The following is a 7,662-nucleotide window of genomic DNA, read 5'->3' as shown; positions in this document are numbered from 1 at the left end:
GATGCGTAGAATCATGTCAGGTTGCAGCGCGAGCTTTTCGTCTCCCCTATTTCGCCTTTCATGCTCGATCGAAGGAAAACGAAAAAAAGAAAGAGACAGAGACAGAGAGAGAGAGAGAGAGAGAGAGAGAGAGAGAGAAAGATAGAGAGACAGAGAAAGAAGAAACACACATGCTCGGAATGGCTCGAGCGAATTCGACGTGTACGGAGAACGAAATGAGCGAATAATACGTGGAAACGGGTCCTACGCAAGGAAAACGAAGGAAGAAGTCTTGTAAGTTGGATAGAAAGAAAAGGGACAAAAAGTAAAGGGGATGCGGAAATACGAAGAAATGGGGGGTTAGGGTGGGTTCGGGTAGGATAGAGATTGAGAGGGTGAGAGAGAGAGAGAGACAGAGAGAAGAGAACACCCCTCTTTCTGCTCTTCTTTCTTCTATATACATATATTCCTCGGTGATTGTCCGAAAATGGCGGTACGGTCACCGATGTGGAGCCAAATACTGGCAACCTACCAAATAAACTCGAGTGGATATGCGTGCTTACGTATCTACATATGTATGTATGTATATATATATATATGTATCTACGTATTTATGTATTCGTATATATACGTGTGTATATATGTATGTATGTATGTATGTATGAGTATGCATATACAGAGTAAAATTGATGCAAAGCGGGCATTCAACGAGATATTCGACTAGACACGATTCTCATTCGTAGATGGTGATCTTCGGCATGATCCCGATCGGGATCAAGTTATCGTCCGTTTGAATTCAATAAACGTTATTTCGACTTCGTGAGAGATAAACGTTTGTAACTTACCACTACACACACCCCTCCCCCGCCCCCTACGCCCGTTACCCCAACATTTCCCATTCGATACGAATTTTCTAATCTCATCGAACGTGGATAAAAAGGAGAGAGATTTTCTTTTTCTTTTTCTTTTTTTTTTTTTTTTTTCTTTCTCTAACCACTTCCTTCTCTTTCGCACACGTGAGAGAGAGGGAGAGAGGGAGAGAGAAATAAATAAAGAAAAAAGAAAATATTGATTGAAATAATTGATTTACATATTGAAAATTGAAAATATAAAAAGAAAAAAGAGAAAGAGAAAGAGAAAGAGAGAGAGAGAGAGAGAGAGAAAAAGAGAAAGATAAAACAAAAAAGAAAAGATAAAAAAAATTCTTAATTATTTCTCTTCCTTTTTATTTAATTTTATTCAAGTATTTAATTATATTATTCTCCAGAGTGTTCCGTGATTCTCGTTTCACGTTAACCGTGTCTTCCAGTCTCCTTTACTATCTCTCTCTCTCTCTCTCTCTCTCTCTCTCTCTCTCTCTCTCTCTCTCTCTCTCTCTCCATCTCTATCTCTCTCTGTCTCTCGCGACTTTCTAGTACGCGTGGCGTATCCTTCAGGACAATGAAATATGCGAGATTAACGAATTCAACGCTAATTGCAAATTAATTGCTTCGCACAAACACGATCGCAAGAGATCTTTCTCTCTCTCTCTCTCTCTCTCTCTCTTTCTTTCTCCGACACGCACGCAACCTCTTTACTGTGCCTCTTGGCTTCTCTCTCTCTCTCTCTCTCTCTCTCTCTCTTCTCTTTGCTCTCTGCTCTTCTACTCGAACGAGGCCCTCTCAAGGGAGCACTTCTACTTATACCCTAAGCTCTTCTTCCACTCCCTCTCTAACGGTTGCACTTTTCGTTGGAGAATTTTACGAGATGCCGAGACTACTCGCGTGAAATCTCAGGTAACATCCTCGTAAAACATCGTTGCTTTAAAGATTATCATATTGAACTTATTCTTTATTCCTAATATCTATCATTCGAAAAGAAATCATTCATTCCATCCGATAAATCCTATTTTCATCGTGATATTTCAATCAATGAGAAAAATCCGAAGGTTGGAAAAATCGTCGATGTTTTTCAATCGACGTTATCTTTCTACATTGAAGGACCTATACAATTTTGCCGAATAAATTTTCAACATAGATTCGACAGTACCCTGTACCTTTAATAAAATTGCATTCGTGTTTCAACGTGTATACGTTTCTAACATACATACATACATACATACATACATACATACATACATATCTTACATACATACATACATACATACATACATACATAGATAGATAGATACATACATATATATATATATATATACATATATATATGTACAAATGTTGGTAGAAAAGCATCGTAGCGGGTTGGTTGGGTGGGGTAGTTGAGCGCATTACGCGCGCTCGATGAATGCCAGATAGAAACGGGCTATGGGTTAAGTTAGGGTGGGACAGAACTGGAATAGGATAAGAGAGCGTGGAGAATACGATTGGACGACGATATCTAGTATGATTTCAGAACGTTCCCCTATTTCTCTTCTCTCTTTCTCCCTTTATATCTCGCTATATATCTTTCTCTCTCTCTCTCTCTCTTTCTCCCTACCTCCCTCTTTTTCTGTCTACCCTCTTTCCAATCGTTGATCGTATATACGCGACCTGCATTACCGACCGAGTTAACGAAAAAGTGGACATCGATAAAATGATCGAATACGAAGGTTCTTCTTCTTCTTCTTCTTCTTCTACTTCTTCTACTTCTTCTTTTTCTTCGATCTCTTTCGTCGACGTGATTAGAAGTTAAAAGTAAAAAAATGAAAAAAAATAGAAAAAAAAAAAGAAAAAAGGAAAGAAAGAAAAAGACAGAAATATACAGAAAACACGTCGAACATGTTCTATTAACCGAATTAAATTATCTGTGTGTGTGTGTGTGTGTGTGTGTGTACTTGAAAGAAAGTTTTCAACATTGATAACTTGATGCGTTATATATATATATATATATATATATATATATATATTGCATTTGACTTTTTGCGATAATTAAACCGTTTTCCTGAACTTGTAGATTATATTACGTTAGGTTGGGAATGTAATGGAAATACGAATGCGACATTACGACAGTACATACATACCCGAATGAATCAACAAATCGGACATCGGTCCTCATTTACGGGGAGTAATTACGGCAAGTAATTAAACGATTTGCACGATTACACTTTCTCTCGTTTGATATGTTTCAGAGAAATTTATACTTTTTATACGTTCGAAGTAACTTAAACGTACGTGTCGATGTTTCGTTAACTTATTTTTATTAGCGTTAACGAACACTATTCAAAGTTACAAAACGTGTGAATAGTAGACAGATAGAAATGGCATACATAGATAGTAACCACGGCGATTTAGATCTGATGATGATGATCCGTAAGAAAAAAAAAAAAAAAAAAAAGAAAAAAGAAAAAAAAATAGGTAGAGAAGAGAGGAAAAGAGGAAGAAAGAAAGGAAAACAGAAAGAAATAAAAAAAAAGAAATGAAAAAGAGGAAAAAAGAATAAAAAAAAAAAAGAAGAAGAGAAAGTAGAACGTCGTGATACGACGTGTGTGTCGTTTGTCTTTTCAATCTCTTGGAAAAATTTTTGCCGATATAAGTTGAGATGAGGAAGGAGGAGAAAGATAAAGAAAGAGATAGAAAGAGAGAGATAGCGAGGAGAGTGTGTAGCATTATATAGAGGAGGAGGGTCTCATCTAGAGTCGGCCAAGTTTTCTGCCGATGTGGCCAGGTGTCGAGACACGAACTGCGGAGCGATATAGATTGTCAAAGTTGAGCGAAACTGTTGGCCGCAGAGAAGCAGAGTTTCGAAGGGGTAAGTTTTAGAAGGTGCGCCACCGTGTCCTGGGATGTACAAGCACCAAACGATCGCAACAAACCCTCCCGGCGAACTCCTTGACAGGAAACCCCTTGCTTCTCTACTTGATTATCGTTAAAATCAAAAACAATAATACAGACATGACGTTCCGATAAGAAAAAAAAGAGGAGAGAAAAAAAAAAAGGGGAAGAGGAAAAAAAGAAAAAGAAAAAAGATTGACCTTCAATTCGAAATAAAATCGAAAAGTTAATGTGACAATTCCGTATAAAACATTTTCTTTTCTTCCTTCTTCTTGTTCCTCTCCTTTATTTTCCTTTTATCTCCTTTTGAAATAATAATTTCATTCGAATTCAATTTTGTCCCATTAGATTTAAAAAAAAAAATATATATATATATATATATATATATTATGTCCGTTAGACTTGAACAATTTTCGATGTAACATTATCGATCGATAATTTTCGTTCGTCCAATCGCATTGATCAAATTTCTCTACGAAGATCTTAACCTGTCAAAGCTTAAGATTTTCCCGATAGCTATGAGAAAAGAAGATTCTCTTTAAATCGTCGATCATATTAATGATCGATCATCCTTCTACGAGGGATATATCTAACGAGAGCTGTTCTCGCACAAAACCCTTGAAAGCATGTCTTTCCTCCCCCCCCCTCCCTCCCTCCTTCCTACCTCCTCCTTCCTTACGTGTAGCCTAACGATAAGCGACACGTTCGACGTATACGCAAAATGTTACATAGAAATAACATATTTCTAGGATAATAAATAAAAAAAAAAAATAAATAAATAAATAAATGAAAAATAAAAAGAGAAATTAAGAATAAGAAAGGAAACGTTTCGATGATCAAAAAAGAAAAAAAAAAAAAAAAAAAAAAAAAGTAAAAAAAAAAAAGAAAAAAAAAAGAAGAAGAAGAAGACCATATTAACAAACGAACCGTGAAGAATACAATTTTTCTTACAGTTGTGCGTTTGAATTTCTTTCTTATCGAGATTCTTTCAACTTGTCGAATTCTTTGGCGTTTCAACGTTCAACATTTACAAGATCACAGTGCCGATATGCATTCATACAATATGGCATGAAGGGAAAAATCACAGAACGAATTCGAATCGAGTGTGTCCTCGATGTGCAACAAAGTGTACTAACCTAGTAGACGACGATATTAACTCTCTTTCTCTTTTTTTTCTCTCTCTCTCTCTCTCTCTTTCTCTAATTTTATTTCTTTTTCTTATTTTCTTTTCCTTCGTACCTTTTACAATTCGATCGAACGATTCTTATTAACGCGAATTCGGGTCCTATGCGAATAACTCAGCAGGAGAATGGAGGATATCAGTCGGTCTTTTCCGTTCCCTATAAAAGCATAATATCATAACTCTAACAGTATACCGAGTTTACGGGCCTTTTACGGGATTATTTTTATCGCTGTGTAAACTATCGACGATATCCCTCTATATCCGTCTCCGCTTTTAAGGGTAGTAGTAGTCGCATGAGCTTTAACCTCTCCTATCATATCGTCGTAGGGTTGCGCCAAGTTAGTTTCTACGAGACGAAGATGAATTTCGAATCCCCCTTCTCATTCGTATCATTAAATATCGTTTACTTTATACATGTATATGTATACATACATATATATATACAAACAATTTTCTACAAATAAACTTATTTCTTTAATAAAACATTCATCCAATCGTTATTCATTCGTTCGTACGCATTATAAATCCTCATATAAAACCCACTTTAAATTCTTATTTTTGTTATAATCGTAATTATACTATTGCTTATATACTTTTGAAAAAATTTCATTCGAACGATAAACTTTCAAATAGATTTTACAATTTTTTACGCGCCTTATAATTGCAATAAATGTATCGTTTAAAAAATTACATCCTTATATTGACAAATTTTTATCTAACTAAAACTTTCAATACTTTTATACATATATATATATATATATATATAGGATATATATATATAATATAGATATATCTATGATATATTTTTATTTAATTAACATATATATAACCAAGATAAAGCTTTCCTAATAAATTTCCTATTCATCTATATATCCCTCTATTTTTTTTCTTTTTTTTTTTTTTTCGCAAAAATATATTATACTAACTTTCAACAAATATGGAAACGATTCGCAAAGATTCGCAGTAGAACGTCTTCTCCTGACTGTCGTATGGAAGAGAAGCCGTAAGTTATTTCATCTCTTCTTCCTTCCTCTCTTCCCTTCCTTCTACCTCTCTTTCTCTTTCTCTCTCTCTCTCTCTCTCTCTCTTTCTCTCTCTCTTTCCTCGGGAAGCTACCTCGACGATATTTACTATTTACTCGGCCTTCGAAAATGTCGTTCCGCGAGAAACTGTTTCCAGCTGTTGAAATTCTAGGCAGAGAGAAGCGCGACCGATGCGCGTTGCATTCTAATACGAAACCTCGCCGAATAACTTTGGAAACTGTTAGAAAACGACAAAAAGAGAAATAGATAGATAGATAGATAGATAGATAGATAGATAGAGAAAGAGATAAAAAATAGTGGAAATAGAGGAGAGAGAGAGAGAGAGAGAGAAAGAGAGATAAAAAATGGTGGAAACAATGGAGGGAGAAAGAGATAAAAAAAATAATGGAAACAGTTAAAGAGAGAGAGAGAGAGAGAGAGAGAGAGGGAAAACGATAAAACGATAGAAGATAAAGTATCTAACAGATAGACGTGACTTATCCTCCAACATTTTTTTTTCTTTTTTATGTATATATCCCTTATCAGAAAATGCAAAAGTTGGATGGTCAAAGATCGTGAAAAACAAAAACAAAAAAAAAAAGAGAAAAAAGAAGAAAAAAAAAAAAAGGAAGAAAAAAAACGAAAGAAAGAAAGAAAAAGAGAAATAAGAACTATGACAAAAATAAAATTATCGATAACGTCAGAATATATTCGCGTTCAAGTAAAGAGAAATAAAACAATGCAATGTCCTCTTGCTTTTTTTCTTTTTTTTTTTTTTCCAATATTTTCTATTTAGTAAAAAAGAAAAATAAGAAAACGAAGACTACGACGATAACGAAGAAGAAGAAGAGGAGGAAGAAGAAGAAAAAGGAGGAGGAGGAGAAGGAGAAGAAGGAGGAGGAGGAGGAGGAGAAGGAAGGAGGAGGAGGAGGAGGAGAAGGAAGGAGAAGAAGGAGAAGACAGGGTAACCCTCTGACACGCGACACTTTCTGGATGATTAACTCCCCCTCGCTGTTCAAAAGCACTGAGTGTATCTCTCTCATTCTCTCTCTCTCTCTCTCTCTCTCTCTCTCTCTCTCTCTCTCTCTCTCTCTCTCTCTCTCTCTCTCAAGCTAACTGACGGCAAAGAGCACTGAAATTACAATCGCACCGTAAGATTAATAAAAGGCGTGCTGCTAACGAATATACCGTGTTTGCTTTAAAGGAGATGTAAAAAGACTCGTTATAAAATAGTAATGTAATACAATATAGTACGATACAACGCCTACATAAATATATATATATATATATATATATATATATATATATACATGTGTGCGTGTATGAGTGCCATGTGAATGTATCTATGTGAATGCGTGTGTATTAATAATTTCTGTATGATATTTCTTTAAATAAAGATCGTATAAAAATATACCAATCAGTATGACAGACATCATTTACTTAACTTTTAATAAAACATATTTAAATTTTTATAAAGTAAAATAAAAATTCATTGTTATGAGAATTATAAGAACGTGTTTTAATTATCTTTTATCTCGATTTTTATCTCGGTAGAATTAATTACTCATACGTGATCTCAAACGATTCACATTTATTCATCACTTTCTTTATTTCTTTCTTACTCTCTCTCTCTCTCTCTCTCACTCTATCTATCTATCTATCTATCTCTATCTTCTTCTTTCTTTATCATCCTCACTTTTCTCTTTTTTTTTTCTTCTTCTTCTTCTTCTTC

The 7,662-nt window shown here is 34.8% G+C and overlaps 1 long non-coding RNA gene across 2 annotated transcripts in view; it reads right to left on the bottom strand.

Moving 5' to 3' along the window:
- Positions 1–7,262: 7,262 nt before the first annotated feature.
- Positions 7,263–7,662, bottom strand: part of LOC124954275 — a 6,996-nt gene continuing 6,596 nt past the window's right edge. For both annotated transcript variants that reach the window (XR_007102502.1, XR_007102503.1), the window contains exon 3: positions 7,263–7,662. This exon is cut by the window's right edge and continues 623 nt beyond it. This is a non-coding gene — a long non-coding RNA (uncharacterized LOC124954275).

Source organism: Vespa velutina, chromosome 15, assembly GCF_912470025.1.
Source record: "Vespa velutina chromosome 15, iVesVel2.1, whole genome shotgun sequence".
NCBI lineage: Eukaryota > Metazoa > Arthropoda > Insecta > Hymenoptera > Vespidae > Vespa > Vespa velutina.
Note: the sequence above shows the minus strand (reverse complement) of the source record. Positions and strands in the feature narration are given on the sequence as shown.